The sequence below is a fragment of the Microcaecilia unicolor genome, chromosome 11 (assembly GCF_901765095.1).
Source record: "Microcaecilia unicolor chromosome 11, aMicUni1.1, whole genome shotgun sequence".
NCBI lineage: Eukaryota > Metazoa > Chordata > Amphibia > Gymnophiona > Siphonopidae > Microcaecilia > Microcaecilia unicolor.
Genome location: NC_044041.1, coordinates 138,204,524 through 138,224,526, shown reverse-complemented (window position 1 = coordinate 138,224,526; position 20,003 = coordinate 138,204,524). Strand labels below are relative to the sequence as shown.

General features: G+C 45.2%; 1 protein-coding gene across 4 annotated transcripts in view; it reads right to left on the bottom strand.

Annotated features, from left to right (window-relative positions):
• PC (pyruvate carboxylase) overlaps positions 1-20,003 on the bottom strand; it is a 1,188,093-nt gene that overhangs the window by 64,457 nt on the left and 1,103,633 nt on the right. The window lies entirely within an intron of this gene.

Here is a 20,003-nt window from a genome sequence, read left to right as displayed (position 1 = left end):
GTTCCCAAGGGGTCTGTTCTGGGACCGCTGCTTTTTAACATATTTATAAATGATCTAGAGATGAGAGTAACTAGTGAGGTAATTAAATTTCCTGACAACACAAAGTTATTCAAAGTTGTTAAATCGCAAGAGGATTGTGAAAAATTACAAGAGGACCTTACGAGACTGGGAGACTGGACATCCAAATGGCAGATGATGTTTAATGTGAGCAAGTGCAAGTGATGCATGTGGGAAAGAGGAACCCGAACTATAGTTACATAATGCAAGTTTCCACATTAGGAGTCACCAACCAGTGTCTTCGTTGATGATACGTCGAAACCCTCTGCTCAGTGTGCGGCAGTGGCTAAGAAAGCAAATAGAACGTTAGGTATTAGGAAAGGAATGGAAAACAAGAATGAGGATGTTATAATGCCTTTGTATTGCTCCATGGTGCGACCGCACATTAAACATTACGTGCAATCCTGGTCACCACATCTCAAAAAAAATATAGTGGAATTAGAAAAGGTACAGAGAAGGACAATGAAAATGATAAAGAGGATGGGACGACTTCCTTATGAGGAAAGGCTAAAGCAGCCAGGGCTCTTCAGCTTGGAGAAAAAAGACGGTTCAGGAGAGATATGACAGAGGTCTATAAAATAATGAGTGGAGTGGAACATGCAATTAAACTCTGGAATTCGTTGCCAGAGAATGTAGTAAAAGCAGTTAGCTTACTGAGGTTTAAAAAAAACGTTTAGATAGCTTCCTAAAATAAAAGTCCATAAGCCATTATTAAAATGGACTTGGGGAAAATCTACTGCTTATTTCTAGGATAAGCAGCATAAAATGTATTTTACTGTTTTGGGATCTTGCCAGGAAGGATTAGACACTGTTGGAAACAGGATGCTGGACTTGATTTATCTTTGGTCTGTCCCAGTATGGCCATACTTATGTTCTCATTAACTTTGAGGTGACCATGAGGGGCATAATTGAACGGCGCCGGCCAAATCGATGGCCGGCCATCTTCGGGGCCAGCGCCGTAAGCGGGCAGAGCCAAGCGTATTTTCGAAATAGGCTTGGCGCCGGCCAAATCGTTCGCTGGGTTTAGAGAAGGATCGCTGGGTTTATATGAGATGGCCGGCTTCGTTTTTCAGCCATAATGGAAACCGGGCCTGGCCATCTCAAACCCAGTGAAATTTGTAGCGCACTGGCCCCCCTCACATGCCAGGACACCAACTGGGCACCCTAAGGGGCACTTAAAAAAATTTAACAAAACAAAACAAAAATAGCTTCCAGGTGCATAGCACCCTTACCTTGTGTGCTGAGCCCACCCGAATCCCCCCCAAAACCCACTCGCCACAACTCTACACAATCACCATAGGCCTAAGGGGTGAAGGGGGGGGGGCGCCTACATGTGGGTACAGTGGGTTTTGGGGGGTTTTGGAGGGCTCTACATTAACCACCACAAGTGGAACAGGTGGGGGGGGGGGGGGGGGGGGATGGGCCTGGGTCCACCTGCCTGAAGTGCAGTGCACCCACTAAAAACTGCTCCAGGGACCTGCATACTGCTGTCAAGGAGCTGGGTATGACATTTCAGGCTGGCATACAGGCTGGCATAAAAAGTTGTTTTTTTTTGGGTGGGAGGGGGTTGGTGACCACTGGGGGAGTAAGGGGAGGTGATCCCCGCTTCCATCCGGTGGTCATCTGGTCAGTTGGGGCACTTTTTCCAAACTTGGTCCTAAAAATAAATGGACCAAGTCCGGCCGGCGAAATGCTCGTTCGAGCCGGCCTCTTTCTTTCCATTATAAGGCAAAGCCAGCCATCTCGTACCCATGCCCCCGTCCCGCCTTCACTACCCTACCAACACGCCCCCTTGAAGGTTGGCCGGCGCCGCAACAAAACAGCAGTTGAAGCCGGCCAAAATCGGCTTTCAATAATACCGATTTGGTCGGGATCAGGAGATTGCCGGCAATCTCCCGATTTGTGTCGGAAGATCGCCGGCGATCACTTTCGAAAATGAGCCTGCATGTAACATGACCTGTTAACTCCATCTCATCAGAATCAGGATGAAATAGTTGTAGCTTCCCAGCCTCCTATTTTAAAAATCCAGGAACTACAAGTCAAAGAAAATGATGATCAAGCAACAAGCAGCTATTGTTGTAGGAATTTTTCTGATTGATGGACCCAGGGCTGCAGTAGATTTACTGTTAACTAATGGCTTTCTTGCAATTTAAAGGCTGACCAGAAACTCAACATCAGCTAATTTTCAGCAATCATTCTATCTTAGAAATTCTTGACAATTTTCAAGTTAACAAGCACATGACTATCATGACTCCTGGAGCAGTTTATTGTTTACTACACCCCCCCCCCCCTCTACAAACATGCTATCGGCTCGATGGTCCCTTTGTCCCGGAACAGGAAGTTGACGTCAGAGGTGGCAAGGGACTGATAGAGCTGACAGGGTGCACATGAAGACTGAAGCCCTACAACTACAGCCAGGGCATCCATCTTATTGCTTGCACCCAGGGGAGATCACTCTTATCACCACACCCTTAGTACGTTACTAACAAAGCACAAATATTTTGAAAGATGAAAAATCTTTGCTTTTATTTGCTGTAGAGCGGGCCTTTTTCAAACGTAATTACACAGCTGTATCTGTGTAAAAATTCTCTTGAATTACCCATTCCCCTTTGCAGTAATTGTGCAGATAAAAAGGGTAAAATCGGGCCGAGGAAGATTAGGGAAGGAAAGTATGCATAGACCTATCAGTTTCAAAGCATGCATACTTTCCACAGGTACATTTGTATATGCACATTGTGAGGGAAATGCAGGGGACTGCCTAAAGGAATGGCAGAAATCCCCTAGGAAAGTAAACTTCTCCCCAACATTGCACTGAGAAAATTTCCTCTCCTCAAGACCAACTAGGGAACAGGCTGATGATCAATTCCCCCGCGCTGTTCTGAACAGTGGTTTAAAATTATCGCCGGAACCGTGCGAGGAAATAAAGCCCTGAAGATCAAAGCTAATAGTATGCAAATTTATGCGCGCTATTAGCTTCAATCATCGGGGGAATTCGGTGGGAGGATTTGTGCCTGGGCATGTGCCCAAGGCATAATCCTACCGCAGAAGTTGTTTGACAGGTCCAGGCTGTCAAAAAAAAGAGTCCAGACCTGTCAAACAGACCCCCGCACACAAGGGAGCTGAACCCTCCTCCATGCAAAAAGGTTTCCCTGGTAGGCAAGTGGGCACCCCCTCACCACCTGCCTTGGTGGCTATTTCCCCCCCAAACCCACCTATACCTTGAAGCAGAAGGATGGAATTGCACTTCCTCCTCCTGCGAGTGCAGCATTCAAAATGGTGGCATCCTGGGATGCACTGGGTGGGGCTTCAGTACTATATAAGAGAGTTAAAGCCCTGCCAGGTGAATTTCAGGATGCACCGAACAGGGCGCCGCCATTTTGAAGGTGGCACTCAGAGGAAGAAGGAGACCAACTCCCTCTTCCAGTTTCAAGGTATGGGGGGGAGGGGATTTGGGAAGGCAAAAGGCCACCAGGGAAACCTTTTTTGCCCTGGGGAGGGATCAGCCCTCTTGAGCAACTCCCTCTTCCTGCTTCAAGGTTCGGGGAGGGGGTTTGGAGGGCACTATGACACCTGGACGGGTAGTTTGTGGGGTGCCCACTGGGTCACCAGGGAAACCATTTTGCATGGGGGGGGGGGGATGGAGGTCCACTGGACCTCCAGCTCCCTCGTGTCCAAGTTGGGGGGGGGTGGAGGTCCATTGGCCCTCCAGCCTCTTGTGTCCGTGGGGAGGGGGCCTGTAAGTATGCAAATACATGCTGGACAGGGCTCATCATTCCCAGTGCTCTGCAAACTCTAACACCAGCTCTGAGCTGGTGTAGGGTTTGCTGTGGGAGCAGCACCAATATATGGATTGCTGCCTGCTCAGCACTGGGGACGAATACCTAATGCCCTGACCAAAGAAAGACTTATCAATATATAGTTGGATTGTGGCCTATTCAGTTTAAATCACTTTGGTGTCTGATGCTTATGGACCTATAGAGTTCTTAATAAATAGTGGAGTATATTGTTTGTGACCAGTTAACAGGTGTTAGCAGTGTGAGTGGATGTTGCGTACCTGATAGGTGTGTTTCTGTGTATGAATACAATTAAATATATTTTGATAAATATTTGTTCTGTTCTGGAGTATTACATGGATAGTATTTTGTAGTACATGTACTCTATTTAAATATTTCCTAGAGATTTTTTAATATTAAATTTTAACTGCAAGATCCTTGATCATTCTTTCAACATTTGAAGATCCCTTTCTCATGGTTTCTACTCCCTCCAGGGTATCTACTCTACTGGCTATCTTCATGTCATCTGCAAAAAGGCAAACTTTTCCTTCTAACCCAATGATCTGTTCCTGGCCAGATCCAAAGGTCTCTATTCTATCCTCATCCTTCTCGATCTATCTGCTGCTTTTGACACTGTTGATCACAACCTACTCCTTGATACGCTGTCCTCACTTGGATTTCAGGGCTCTGTTCTTTCCTGGTTTTCTTCTTATCTCTCCCAGCGTACCTTTAGTGTATACTCTAGTGGATCCTCCTCTACTTCTATCCCACTGTCAGTTGGTGTACCTCAGGGATCCGTCCTGGGACCTCTTCTTTTCTCCATCTATACTTCTTCCCTTGGTACTCTGATCTCATCCCATGGTTTTCAGTACCATCTTTACGCTGATGACTCCCAGATCTACCTCTCCACACCAGAAATCTGAGCCGAAATCCAGAAGAAAGTATCAGCCTGCCTGTCTGACATTGCTGCCTGGATGTCTCAGCGCCATCTGAAACTAAACATGACCAAGACTGAGCTTCTTATCTTTCCCCCTAAACCAACCTCTCCTCCTCCCCCATTCTCTATTTCTGTGGATAACACTCTCATCCTTCCTGTCTCATCAGCTCGTAACCTTGGGGTCATCTTCGACTCCTCCCTCTCCTTCTCTACACATATTCAACAGACTGCTAAAACCTGTCGTTTCTTTCTCTATAATATCAGCAAAATCCGCCCTTTCCTTTCTGAGCACACTACCAGAACCCTCATCCACGCTCTTATCACCTCTCACTTAGACTATTGCAACTTGCTTCTCACAGGTCTCCCACTCAGCAATCTCTCTCCTCTTCAATCTGTTCAAAATTCTGCTAGACGACTAATATTCCGCCAGTGTCTTTATGCTCATATTAGCCCTCTCCTCAAGTCACTTCACTGGCTTCCTATCCGTTTCCGCATACAGTTCAAACTCCTCTTATTGACCTATAAGTGCATTCACTCTTCAGCTCTTCAGTATCTCTCCACTCTCATCTCTCTCTACATTCCTCCCCGGGAACTCCGTTCACTGGGTAAATCTCTCTTATCTGCACCCTTCTCCTCCACTGCTAACTCCAGATTCCGTTCCTTTTATCTTGCTGCATCATATGCCTGGAATAGACTTCCTGAGCTGGTACGTCAAGCTCCATCTCTGGCAGTCTTCAAATCTAAGCTAAAAGCCCACCTTTTTGATGCAGCTTTTAACTCTTAACCCTTATTCACTTGTTCCTAACCCTTATTTTATCATCCTCACTTTAATATTCCCTTATCTCTCTTGTTTGTCCTGTTTGTCTGTCCTAATTAGATTGCAAGCTCTGTTGAGCAGGGACTGTCTCTTCATGTTCAAGTGTACAGCGCTGCGTACGTCTAGTAGCGCTTTAGAAATTATAAGTAGTAGTAGTAACCCTTTAGCAACATCTCCCACAAATATGTTAAATAGAATCAGGCCCAGTGGCGACCCCTGAGGCACCCCACTAGTAACTTTCCTTTCCTCCGAGCAGATTCTATTTACCACCACCTTCTGTCACCTGTCGGTCAACCAGTTTCCAATCCAGTTCACCACTTTGGGTCCTAAGTTCAGCCCTCTCAGCTTATTTAAGAGTCTTCTGTGAGGAACCGTATCATAGGCTTTTCTGAAATCCAAGTAGATTAGTCCTTCATTCAGTTCTTTGGTCACCCAGTCGAAGAATGACTGAGTTAGCTTGAAAGGGTCTGTTTGAAGCAGTCCCCTTAGATTCCAAACTATATAAAGAGGAAAGGTCCCACTTAACTTTCTTTCTGAGAAGTTCTGAAAGAAGGTGAGCATTATTTTGCTTTATGCTTTGGGAATTTAAAGATTGCGGTTTAAAGGAGGAATTGTACGTTATTGATAGGCAGAATAAAAATATTTAAAAACAAGCATTATTAACTAGTTTCCATAGAGGGGCATAATCGAACGGGGTCAGCCATCTCTAAGGGTGGCCATCTGTAATGACGGCCCCATAAAGCGGCGTACCCGACTGTATTATTGAAACAAGATGGCCGGCCATCTTTCGTTTCGATAATACAGTCGGGGCTGGCCAAATCTCAACATTTGGGCCGGCCTTAGAGATCGCCGGCGACAGAGATGGCTGCTATTGGTTTTCGCCGATAATGGAAACTAATGGCGGCCATCTCAAACCTGGCCAAATCAAAGCCCTTTGGTCGTGGAAGGAGCCAGCATTTGTAGTGCACTGGTCCCCCTCACATGCCAGGACACCAACCGGGCACCCTAGGGGGCACTGCAGTGGACTTCAGAAATTGCTCCCAGGTGCATAGCTCCCTTACCTTGGGTGCTGAGCCCCCCAAAACCCACTCCCCACAACTGTACACCACTACCATAGCCCTAAGGGGGCACCTACATGTGGGTACAGTGGGTTTGGGGTTTTTTGGAGGGCTCAACATTTACCACCACAAGTGTAGGGGGGAGGATGAGCCTGGGTCTGCCTACCTGAAGTACTATGCACCCACTAAAAACTGCTCCAGGAACCTGCATAGTGCTGTGATGGAGCTGGGTATAACATTTGAGGCTGGCATAGAGGCTGGGAAAAATGTGTTAAAATTTTTTTTTTGGGTGGGAGGGGGTTGGTGACCACTGGGGGAGTAAGGGGAGGTGATCCCCAATTCCCTCCGGTGGTCATCTGGTCAGCTCGGGCACCTTTTCGAGGCTTGGTCATGAACAAAAAGGGACCAAGTAAAGCCGGCCAAATGCTCGTCAGGGCCAGACTTCTTTTTTCCATTATCGGCAGAGGCCGGCCATCTGTTAACCACGCCCCCGTCCCGCCTTCAGTACAATGCCAACACGCCCCCTTGAACTTTGGCTGGCCCTGCGACGGAAAGCAGTTGAAGCCGGCCAAAATCGGCTTTCGATTATACAGATTAGCCGGCATTAGGAGAAGGCTGGCCATCTCCCGATTTGTGTCAGAAGATGGCCGCCCTTTTCCTTCGAAAATAAGCAGGATAGTGTACAACCCTTTTCCCATAGTTTTAAACTGAAATTATCTCTAGAAGCAGAAACTTTTCCCATAGTTTTAAACTGAAACTTTTCCTAGAGGTAGAACTTTAACAGCCAAAGAACTTTAATATTAGGAAGGCTCAAATCTTGTTCTAAAAGACAGCTATTTTCTGTTCTTTGGTTGATGGAGAGGTAGCACTGCTACTGACTTGAATTAGGTGTTAATAAGATGTGAGGAGGTAGAATATTTGCAGAGGTTATTAAGGGCAATCTGATTACAGAGTTAGCTTGAAAGGGTCTGTTTGAAGCAGTCCCCTTAGATTCAAAACTATATAAAGAGGAAAGGTCCCACTTAATTTTCTTTCTGAGAAGTTCTGAGAGAAGAGTGAACATTATTTTGCTTTGTGCTTTGGGAGCTTAAAGATTGGGGTTTAAAGAAGGAACTATAGGTTAGTGATAGGCAGAATAAAAATATAAAAAAGAAAACTTTATCAACTAATCTCCATACTCTTTTCCCCCTAGTTTTAAAATGAACTTTGTATCACAGCATTAACAGATAGCCTCTAGCATGCACTGCAGGACCTAGTTTAGTCTTCATGAAACCACCCTTTCCAACATCCCTAGCACAACTCTTCATTTATAGTCAGTTACTGTAATTAGGATAACAAACAAGGCGTTCTCTTGCAGAGTTTTAATTAAATTTCATTACTTTCTAAGAAGAAAACACTAAATAAATAAACAATATACCATACAAACATAAGTACATAAGTAATGCCACACTGGGAAAAGACCAAGGGTTCATCGAGCCCAGCATCCTGTCCACGACAGCGGCCAATCCAGGCCAAAGGCACCTGGCAAGCTTCCCAAACGTACAAACATTCTATACATGTTATTCCTGGAATTGTGGATTTTTCCCAAGTCCATTTAGTTGCGGTTTATGGACTTGTCCTTTAGGAAACCGTCTAACGTCTTTTTAAACTCTGCCAAGCTAACCAACTTCACCACTTTCTCTGGCAACGAATTCCAGAGTTTAATTATGCGTTGGGTGAAGAAACATTTTCTCCGATTTGTTTTAAATTTACTACACTGTAGTTTCATCGCATGCCCCCTAGTCCTAGTATTTTTGGAAAGCGCGAACAGACGCTGCACATCCACCTGTTCCACTCCACTCATTATTTTATATACCTCTATCATGTCTCCCCTCAGCCGTCTCTTCTCCAAGCTGAAAAGCCCTAGCCTCCTTAGTCTTTCTTCATAGGGAAGTCGTCCCATCCCGGCTATCATTTTAGTTGCCCTTCGCTGCACCTTTTCCAATTCTACTATATCTTTCTTGAGTTGCAGCGACCAGAATTGAACACAATACTCAAGGTGCGGTCGCACCATGGAGCGATATAACGGCATTATAACATCCTCATACCTGTTTTCCATACCTTTCCTAATAATACCCAACATTCTATTCGCTTTCCTAGCCACAGCAGCACACTGAGCAGAAGGTTTCAGTGTATTGTCAACGACGACACCCAGATCCCTTTCTTGGTCTGTAACTCCTAACGTGGAACCTTGCATGACGTAGCTATAATTCGGGTTCTTTTTTCCCACATGCATCACCTTGCACTTGCTCACATTAAACGTCATCTGCCATTTAGACACCCAGTCTCCCAGTCTCGTAAGGTCCTTCTGTAATTTTTCACAATCCTGTCGTGAGTTAACGACTTTGAATAACTTTGTGTCATCTGCAAATTTAATTACCTCGCTAGTTACTCCCATCTCTAAATCATTTATAAATATATTAAAAAGCAGAGGTCCTAGCACGGAACCCCACTAACTACCCTTCTCCATTGTGAATACTGCCCATTTAACCCCACTCTCTGTTTCCTATCCTTCAACCAGTTTTTAATCCACAATAGGACTTTTCCTCCTATCCCATGACCCCCCAATTTCCACTGTAGTCTTTCATGAGGTACCTTGTCAAACGCCTTTTGAAAATCCAGATACACAATATCAACCGGCTCCCCTTTGTCCACATGTTTGAAGTAAATTGGTTAGGCAAGATTTCCCCACACAAAAGCTGTGCTGCCTCGGTCTCAGTAATCCATGTCCTCGGATGTGCTCTGCAATTTTGTTTTTAATAATAGCCTCTACCATTTTCCCCGGCACCGACGTCAGACTCACCGGTCTATAATTTCGCGGATCTCCCCTGGAACCTTTTTAAAAAATGGGCGTTACGTTGGCCACCCTCCAATCTTCCGGTACCACGCTCGATTTTAAGGATAAATTGCGTATCACTAGCAGTAGCTCCGCAAGCTCATTTTTTAGTTCTATCAGTACTCTAGGATGAATACCATCCGGTCCAGGAGATTTGCTACTCTTCAGTTTGCTGAACTGTCCCATTACGTCCTCCAGGTTTACCGTGAAGTCAGTAAGTTTCTCCGACTCGTCTGCTTGAAATATCATTTCCTACACCGGTATCTCACCCAAATCTTCCTCCTTGAAGACCGAAGCAAAGAATTCATTCAATCTCTCCGCTATGTCTCTGTCTTCCTTGATCGCCCCTTTTACCCCTCGGTCATCCAGCGGTCCAACCGATTCTTTTGCTGGCTTCCTGCTTTTAATATACCGGAAATTTTTTTTTTAATTTGTAGAAGTCTTTATTGAATAATGGTGATACAGAACAGAAAGAAAAATATATTCAGTTCAACACAACACATCTTAGAACAAGTATCAAAGTTTTTTTTACACCAATTACGTTCTTGAACAGATAATGAAATCCTGTATCTATGTTCATTGGATTCTAATGACACTTCAAGACATTTTTAATTTTCTTATTAAGATACCTATCCCCCTAGCCCTACATAACCTTCCCTTCTAACCCTATACCATCCCCCCTAACTCCCATCCCCCCACCAACCTTATGTCTTTCATCAAGCACATGCATTCAAAAAAGGTTTCCAGGCCTTTTCCCACTTAGGCAAGGATTGTCGTTTAATAGCTGTCAATCTCTCCATCTCACAAATATACAGTATCTCACTTTTGTAACCCAGGACACCAGTGAGGGAACCCGCTCCACCTTCCACTGCTGAGTCAAATTCATGCGGGCAGCGTGTAGGGACCCCCTCACCAGGACCCACTGACTAGCCGTTAGACCTTCCGGCCTCCGACCCAAGATGAAAATCAAAGGATGCCACTGCACAGCTCTTCCCGTCCAGATTTGAAGTCGTGACTGCACACTTTTCCAATATGCCTGCACCTTAGGGCAGGTCCACCAAATGTGTCCCATAGTTCCCACTCCTCCACACTTTCTCCAACAATCTTTTGAAACATGTAACCTTAGAGGTGTGAGGTACCATATATAAAATATTTTAATAGCATTTTCCTTCACGGCTACAGCCCGAGAGGATCTCAAGATCGTCCTCTCAAGCCTAAGCCAGTCTGCCTCCGGCAAGGTGAAATTTAATTCCTATTCCCACTGCCGCCGGTGTAAGGTGTATGGCTTGAGATGGGTACCGAAGAATTCGTACAGGTAAGTAATCATACCCCGCGTGGACCATGAGTCTACACACACCTCTTCCAGAGGGTGTATCTCTCTTTTCATACATTCTACATAGCTTGGTCCCTGCAGGAAGTGTTGCATATCTGTCATCAGGCCTAAGCCCGTAATCTTCTACCAGTCTATCAAATGATATCATATCTGTTCCCACATGCAGCTGCCCGCACATATCTATCCCCAGTTCAGCCCACCATCGAAATGTGATATTCCCCACTCCCGGACTAAACCTCGGATTGTCCACTATGGGCGCCAACCCAGACACCAAGGGCTGGCGCCCCTCGAACATACGGTCCCAATAGTGGAATGTAGCCTGTACAGTTGGTGGAAATTTATCTACCTGTCCTCTTTGCTTACCAGGTAACCACATTAAATGCTCTAATGTTCGAGACCCAACCAATGCTTGTTCAATGCTCACCCATATTTTATGATCTTCCTTTCGGAACCACTCCACCGCTGCTCTCGACTGTGCGGCGCAGTAATACCCAAATTGGTTGGGAACCACCAGGCCCCCTTCCCTCTTACTTTTATATAAAAACACTCATGGTAAACGCGGTCTTTTGTTGTTCCAGATAAATTGAACCAGACTATCCTGGAGTCCCGACAAGAAGGTTCGTGGCAGTCTAAGTGGAAGTACCTGGAACAGATATAACAGCCGAGGCAAAATATTCATTTTGAGGGCCGCGATTCGCCCCATCCAAGACAATCCCATTGGCATCCATCTTTCCAGATCCCACCTTACTTCTTTCTGAAGGCCCGGGTAGTTAACTTCAAACACCTCGGACAAGTTATTTGGAATTTGCACCCCCAGATATCTTAATGCCCGCTCCTCCCATTTAAAAGCAAAAGATGTTTTCAATGAATCTAACAGTGCCTCCGGAGCTCCCACCACTAGGCCAACCGACTTACTGGCATTAAGTTTATATCCTGACACTCGAGTATATCTCTCTATCTCTCGCATGACATTAGGGAGGGATATCAACGGTTTGGTCAGCGACAAGAGTACATCGTCTGCGAATAATGCAATTTTATGTTCCTGTCCTCCCACCCTGACCCCTGCTATGTCGACATTTTCCTGTATGGCCTCCGCTAGAGGGTCCATCGCCAGTGCAAATAAGAGGGGGGACAGCGGGCATCCCTGCCTTGTACTGTGCCCCTTAAATGCCACCGAGTTCCCTCCGTTGACTCTCACACACGCCCTTGGGGATTTGTAGAACGCTGGAATCCAAGATCTATAAAACTGTCCAATCCCCACTCTCTGAAGGACCTTGTCCAGATAGCCCCAGTGGACCCGCTCAAAAGCCTTTTCTGCATCTAGGCCTAACAGCACCATCAGGCAAACTTTCTTTTGTGCCTGAAACACTAGGTCCAACGTTCTACGTATATTATCTCCTGCCTGTCTTTTAGCCACAAATCCAACTTGATCCGGATGGATCAAGGATGGGAGCACCCCACCCAAACGGTTCGTTAGTACCTTTGCCAATATTTTTACATCCGCGTTAAGTATTGATATTGGTCTATACGCAGCACATTCTGTTTTATCTTTGCCAGGTTTCGGTATGACTGCTACCCATGCCTCCATCATAGTCTTAGGGAGAGGGGCACCTGCTCTCACCGAGTTTATAACCAACGTAAGGTATGGGGCCAATATCCCCCCAAATGTTTTAAAGAATTCTTTGGTGAATCCGTCTAAGCCCGGCACCTTTCCTGTTGGCAAAGTTTTGATAACCTGCATCACTTCAGCCACCTGCACCGGGGCTTCCAGGTCCCTCTTTTGCTGTTCCGTCAGCACTTTCAGTCCCCTGTCATTCAGATAATCATCAATTTCCCCTGTCTGTACAGCAGCATCCTCCGAGTATAGAGATTCGTAGTATTGTGCAAATCTTTCCCTAATCTTGTCATCCTTCACTCTCAAAATGTGTCTATCCACTCTCATCTTCCTCAATTTGTTAGCCAATAACCGCCCTGGTTTATTTATGGACTCATAATATACCTGTTTCAGACGTGTGTGTACAAATTTCAAGCTTTCTTCATGCATATCTGCTATCTCCATTCTCACTGCTTGGAGACTTCGGTAGTCAGACACTGAGTCAGTGGCCCTATATCTGACCTCCAAGGCCCCCAATCTCTCCATGCACTGGGCCAATCGCTCCTTATGTATTCTATTCCTCTGGCTAGCACTCTTAATAAAATAACCTCTGGCCACCGCCTTAAAGGCGTCCCACACTATGTCCAGTTCTGGCCCTGAGTCCATATTAAGCTCAAAGTACTCTTGTAACACTGACGTAAATTTAGCCACAGTGGCCGGGTCCTGCAATAGACCATTATTTAGTGTCCATCTTTTATCTCTCGTTTCCTCTCTCAAAGAGGGGAGGGTGGTCCACATCAGAGCGTGGTCCGAAATAGTAATATGACCTATGTGAGATTCTTCTCCCCCCTCCGATAGGGTCATCAACAAATACATAATCCAATCTAGAATAGGAAAGATGCACCTGGGAATAATAAGTATAATCCCTCCTTCTGGGATGTCCCACTCTCCACACATCGTATAGCCCCATCTCATCTACAAAATTCTTCAGGGATCGAGATATTTTCAAGTCATTTGGAGCTGGAGTTGCTGAGCAGTCTAATCCAGGTTTCATGGTAGCATTAAAGTCTCCAACCACCAGCAGCTTATCTCTAACAAAAGCCTATAATTCTCTGCGGAGTCGCTCTAGAAAGCGCTCCTGTCCTGTCGCTCATTAGGGGCATACACGTTGACTGGAGTGTATTCCTCCTGCTCCAAAAGGACGTGCAAAAATAGATATCGTCCCTCTGCTTCCCTTCGCACATGCAATATCTGAGCCTGTACATCCCTATGAAACATGATAGCCACCCCTCTCTTTTTGGCTCCCTTCGCGTCAGAAGCAAAATATACCATCAGGTATTGCTTAAAAGCTAAATACTTCTCATGTGTTTTTAGGAAATGGGTTTCTTGTAGGAATACCACATGTGGATGCGTCATACGTAGCTCCCTCCCCAAAGTGTGCCATTTATATGGAGAGTTCAAGCCTTTTGCATTGTAAGTTAGCAACTTAAAATCAGCCATCTATTTTATTTATTTATTTATTTATTGCATTTGTATCCCACATTTTCCCACCTCTTTGCGGGTTCAGTGTGGCTTACAATAAGATATGAATAGTGGAAATACAATTGTACAACTTGGTTATGGGTTACATTGTACAGGTTATGCGAGACCATCGAAGTATCGTTAGGGATATACCAATGGGACATCAACATTGAAACATTGGAAGGAGACAATGGGAAGCTTAAAGGGCAGTAGTAAAACACAAAGACATATGGTGTACATATTTCTACCTCTGCCATTGCAGTACCTCTTGTTGATGAAAGGTTTATGATAATCCCATAGTCCATTCCCTCATGCCCATCCCCCTCCCCCCTCCCAATCTAGCCCCTTAACCTTATCCCTGTCTCCCCCACCTATCTGTCCTCCGCCTCCTACCATCCCAGTCCCTCCCTCTATCAAACACCCACCAACTAGTGCTATCTAGCACTACCTGGGATCTAAGAGAAAGAAAACCCCATCAGCCGAATTAAGATTAAATTAGGGTTACTGTAAACCCCCAGATTATAACACTCAATCCCCCCGCCCCCCTCACTTCACCCTCATTTAGCCAACTGCGAACCTCTCCCCAGACCCATATTAATCCCTTATTGTCTTCCCTCCGAGTTCTAACTTCCCCCAGACTGTCTGAAAAAGCAATAGTTAAGGTAATTCACCCAGTTCAGTTTATAGTCTCTCATGTCTGATTCACATTCCTCTTGCCTGCTTTCTCCACTCGTTTCCACTTCTGCATCCGGATCTTTGTAGAGGACGCCATACTCACAGGCAAGGTTTCCGTCTGGGCCAATCCCGCCTCGTGCAGAGATTTCCATGCCGCTTTCACTTTTCTGCATCGAATATGCTCTCCTTTTAGCTCAAAACAAAGAGCAAATGGGAAACCCCATCTGTATGCTATGTTTTCTTTAATCAGGATTTCAATAGCCGGTTTCATGGCTCTTCTCTGGGTAAGAGTAAATATGGATAAATCCTGATAAATCGATATTCGTGCCCCATTAAACTCCAAGGTGGGATTCTGGCGCGCTCTCTGCCATATCTACTCTTTGCTTACATAAGAGGTGAATCTGACCACTATGTCTCGCGGCCTGTTGTCTCTGCTTTTACCCAGCGTTCTGTGGGCTCTATCTATGCCCATTACTGCAGCATCAAAGATCTCTCCCATCAACTGCTCATATATGGTTCTCACCACCTTCCGGACGTCCTCCATACCATCGCTCTCCGGGACACCACGGAACCTTAGATTCTGTCTGCGCCCTCGTTTTCAAGATCGTCCATCTGATACTGCAGCTCCTCCGCCCACTCGTCCAGCTTATTTAGTCTCTTATCCACCGCTGCATTCTTTTCCTCCTGCTCATCCGCTTTTTCCTCCAGTGTCTCCACCCTGCCCCCCAGCTCCCTCATGTCCACACTCAGTGCATCTACGTGCTCCAGGATTTCATCTTTGGAAGCCCGGATTTCAGCACGGATTACCTCAAGGCATTTCGTCAGTTCAGCAGGAAGGGCTGGTATTGGGGCAGGGTCGCCAGCACCGTCGCGGGAACAGGATGCATCTGAATCGGACATCAACGAGCCTCGTGGTTTAGGAGAAGCTGGCTGAGACAGGCCCTGCGCCAACTGCCTCATGGAGAGCTGCTCGTTATCTCGCGGAGGAGCAATACTTTTTTTGCTCATGTTATTGGCGAAGTGTTCACCTTCGCGACAGTGCCGTTTCTGCCAGTTAGAATGTTTATAGATGCAGTTGCTGCTGTTTAATCGGCGAGGGATCGCGGAGCGAGAGGATCAAGCGTCCATTCGGCTGCGTGACGTCACTTCCTCCAAAATAATTTTTTACTATGCTTTTTTGCCTCTAATGCTATCTTTTTTTCGTAACCCCTCTTGGCCTTCTTTATCTGCGCCTTGCATTTGCTTTGACACTCCTTATGCTGCTTCTTGTTATTTTCAGACGGTTCCTTCTTCCATTTTCTGATGGCATTTCTTTTAGCCCTAATAACTTCCTTCACCTCACTTTTCAACCACGCCGGCTGTCTTTTGGAGTTCCGTCTTTCTTTATTTGTGGAATATGTTTGGCCTGGGCCTCCAGGATGGTATTTTTGAACAGCGTCCATGCCTGTTGTACAGTTTTTACCCTCTCAGTTGTCCCCCTAAGTTTTTTTTCCACCATTCTTCTCATTTTATCATATTCTCCTTTTTTAAAGTTAAACGCTAATGTATTTGACTTCCTGTGTATAGTTACTTCAAGGTTGATATCAAAACTGATCATGTTATGATCACTGTTATCAAGCGGCCCCAGTACCATAAAGTCCCTCACCAGATCATGCACTCCACTAAGGACCAAGTCTAGAATTTTTCCTTCTCTCGTCGGCTCCTGCACCAGCTGCACCACCATTTTTATATTAGGCTAATATTCCTAATACCTTAAAAAGTTTTAAATTACTGAAAAACTCAAAAATACTATGATGGAGTCAGCAGTCAAGCAGCGAGAGGGATGCTATCCAGTCTTTTGCGCTGATTGTCACAAGTATGATTATCTCTCAGTTGGTGAGTGGTTATATGTGTGTGCCCAATGCAGAGCTCCTAGCTCTCAGAGAATGGGTCCGTTCTCTAGAGGCTAGAGTAGCAAACTTGGTGGAGCTAAGGGAGACAGAGAGGTACATAGAGGAGACCCACAGGAATGTTGTACAGAAGTCTCACCTCGAGTCTGGCAGCCCTTATGCTGCCTTGGAGGAGGGAGATCTCTGAGAAGGAGAGCCTCACCCTGGTGAAGTAGGAAGTAATCCTGTAGCCAGGACCTTCCCATCAGGGGATGCACTAATCTTGTAGCCAGGACCTTCCCATCAGGGGATGTACTATCATCTCGCACCAAGGATATGTCTCCAAGAACTTCTGCCCAGGAGGGAAGGGTTAGGACAGCTGTTGTAGTTGGTAATTCGATCATTAGGCATATAGATAGCTGGGTGGGCTGGTGGACGTGAGGATCGCCTGGTGACTTGCCTGCTTGGTGCGAAGGTGGCAGACCTCACGTCACTTAGACAAGATCTTAGATAGTGCTGGGGAGGAGCTGGCTGTCTTGGTACATGTAGGTACCAATGACATAGGAAAATGAAGGAGGGAGGTTCCAGAGAGCCAAATTAGGCTTTTAGGTAGAAAGCTAAGTCCAGATCCTCCAGGTTGCATTTCAGAGATGCTCCCCGTTCCACGTGCAGGACCCAAAAGGCAGGCAGAGCTCCAAAATCTCAATGTGTTTGTTGAGACGATAGTGCAGAGATGGGGATTAGATTTGTTAGGAACTGGGCAACATTCTGGGAAAGGGGGGAGACTGTTCTGAAAGAGATGGACCAGGCTGTTGGTGCTAACTTTAAAAAAGGAGATAGAGCAGCTTTTAAAACTAGAATGGGGGCATATGGTTTCGGTGGTGTGAGTATCCTTGAAGGACACTATTGAAACAGGATATTTAGGGAATCCCAGTGGAGATGTTTCAACATGCTGAAAGTAAGCCAGGTGTGCTTTATGAGAGAGAGGGGATGAAGAATGCCCATTATGCCCTTCAACTTCTATGCAGTTTGTAGATCAAAGGAAAACACAATTTGAAGTGCCTGTATACAAATGCTAGAAGACTAAAAAATAAGATGGGAGAGTTAGAAAGTATAGCACTAAATGATGAGGTAGATATAATAGGCATCTCAGAGACTTGGTGGAAAGAGATCAATGGGACACTGTGGTAACAGGGTAGAAATTGTATCGTAATGATAGAAAGGACCAAATTGGAGAGGGGGTTGAGCTATATGTTAAAGAGGGCATTGAATCAAATAAAATAAACATTCCACATGACACAGATAGCAGCATGGAATCATTGTGGATAGAAATTCCATGTGTGAAGGGAAGGAGTGTTCTTATAGGGCTGTACTACTGTCTGCCAGGTCAGAACAAACAGATGGATGAAGAAATGTTTACAGCGATTAGGAAAGCTAGCAAACTGGGCAACACTATAAATAATGGGTGATTTCAATTACTCTGATATTGACTGGATAAATGTTACATCAGGGAGTGCCAGGGAGATAAAATGTCTAGATGTAATAAACGACTGCTTCTTGGAGCAGCTGGTCCAGGAACCGACAAGAGGGAGAGCCATTTTGGATCTGGTCCTTGGTGGTGTGTAGGGCATAGTGCAAGAGGTGGTGGTGTTGGGTCCCCTGGGAAACAGTGATTATAACATGATCAAGTTTCAGCTACTCTCTGGGACGAACCCGCAAAAGAAATCTCCTGTAGCTGCATTTAATTTTCAAAAGGGCGACTATAATAAAATGAGGAAAACAGTTAAAAAGAAACTAAAAGGATCGTCTGTAAAGGTTAGGACGCTAAATCAGGTGTGGATGTTATTCAAAAATACCATCTTGGAAGCCCAGTCCAGATGCATTCCACATATTTGCAATAGTGGAAAGAAGAGAAAACATCAGCCAGCATGGTTAAAAGGTGAAGTAAAGGAGGCCATTACAGCCAAAAGATTGTCCTTCAAAAAAATGGAAAAAGGACCCAAATGAAGAAAATAAGAAGCAACATAAGCATTGGCAAGTTACAGATGCAAAGCAGTAATAAAGAATGCTAAAAGAGAAACTTGCCGCAGAGGCTAAAACTCACAGTAACAACTTTTCAGGTACATCAGAAGCAGAAAGACTGCGAGGGAATCCGTGGGACCGTTAGATCATGAAGGAGCAAAAGGGGCGCTCAGGGAGGACAAAGCAATAGAGGAGAAACTGAATTAATTCATTGCTTCTGTTTTATGGAAGATGTAAGATTGCCTGTACCGGAAATGGTTTCCAAGGGTGATGGAGTGGAGGAGTGGGCCTAGTGGTTAGAGTGGTGGACTTTGGTCCTGGGGACTGGGTTTTGATTCCCACTGCAGGCACAGGCAGCTCCTTCTGACTCTGGGCAAGTCACTTAACCCTCCATTGCCCCAGTACAAATAAGTACCTAGTCGCATTGAGCCTGCCATGAGTGGAAAGCGCGGGTACAAATAAAAAAAAATAAAATAAAAAAATGATGCGGAGGAACTGAAAGAAATCTCGGTAAACCTGGAAGATGTACTGACCCAAACTGACAAATTAAAGAGCAGTAAATCATCTGTACCGGATGATATACATCCAAGGGTATTCAAAGAACTCAAGCATGAAATTGCTCATCTGCTGTTAGTAATATGTACCTGTCATTAAAATCGTCCATAGATTGGAGGGTGGCAAATGTGACCAATTTTTATGGTTCAACATTTTTATGATGACAATGCAAAAGCTACATCTAATCAAATTGTATACAAAGATGCATATGAAGAACATACAGTGGAAAAAAGAAAGGAAAATAATCCGTCATCATATCCCACTCCATCCCACTAGAAACTATCTTCCTGACCCCCACAATAAACTATACAAACAATAATGAAATGTAGGGTTCAGTAAACAATGCAAAACATAGTCTTCAAACTGAGAGCAACTAAGATCCCCAATCCAAATCTTCACTACCAAGGCTGACTCAATGTTACCCTGTCCTCCCTCCACCCCAAACTCAACCTCATCCCACCCATGCCCAAGCTAAACGGAGTAAAGGGAAATAAAAAACTGCGTGCAAGAGACGAATATCTGTTTACAAGGAGACCGTGTGTTATAGTACATCGTAGGCCCCGACCCCTCAAAGGGAATCAACAACTAAGCTGCGCCCCCATGGATCCAAGAGTGTATATAAGGGTCCTCAAATGGAGAGGAAATGCTTTCGACATCTGGGAGACAGACGTGCCCCTACGCTCTAATAACATGAGACCATTAAATTTATTACACCAATGCCAATAATCTGGAGGTGAATCACTCTTCCAGAGGCTCAGGATAACACGCTTGCCTAATATACAGTTTTGCGAATCAGTTGCTGAGCATCTCTACTCTGCAATGCAAAGAGTTCATGTTTATCCAAAAGAGCCCCAAAGGGGGAGAATGGAATGCTCGAGCCTAATAGAGTTTCCAAGTACTGAAAAACAGCAGTCCAAA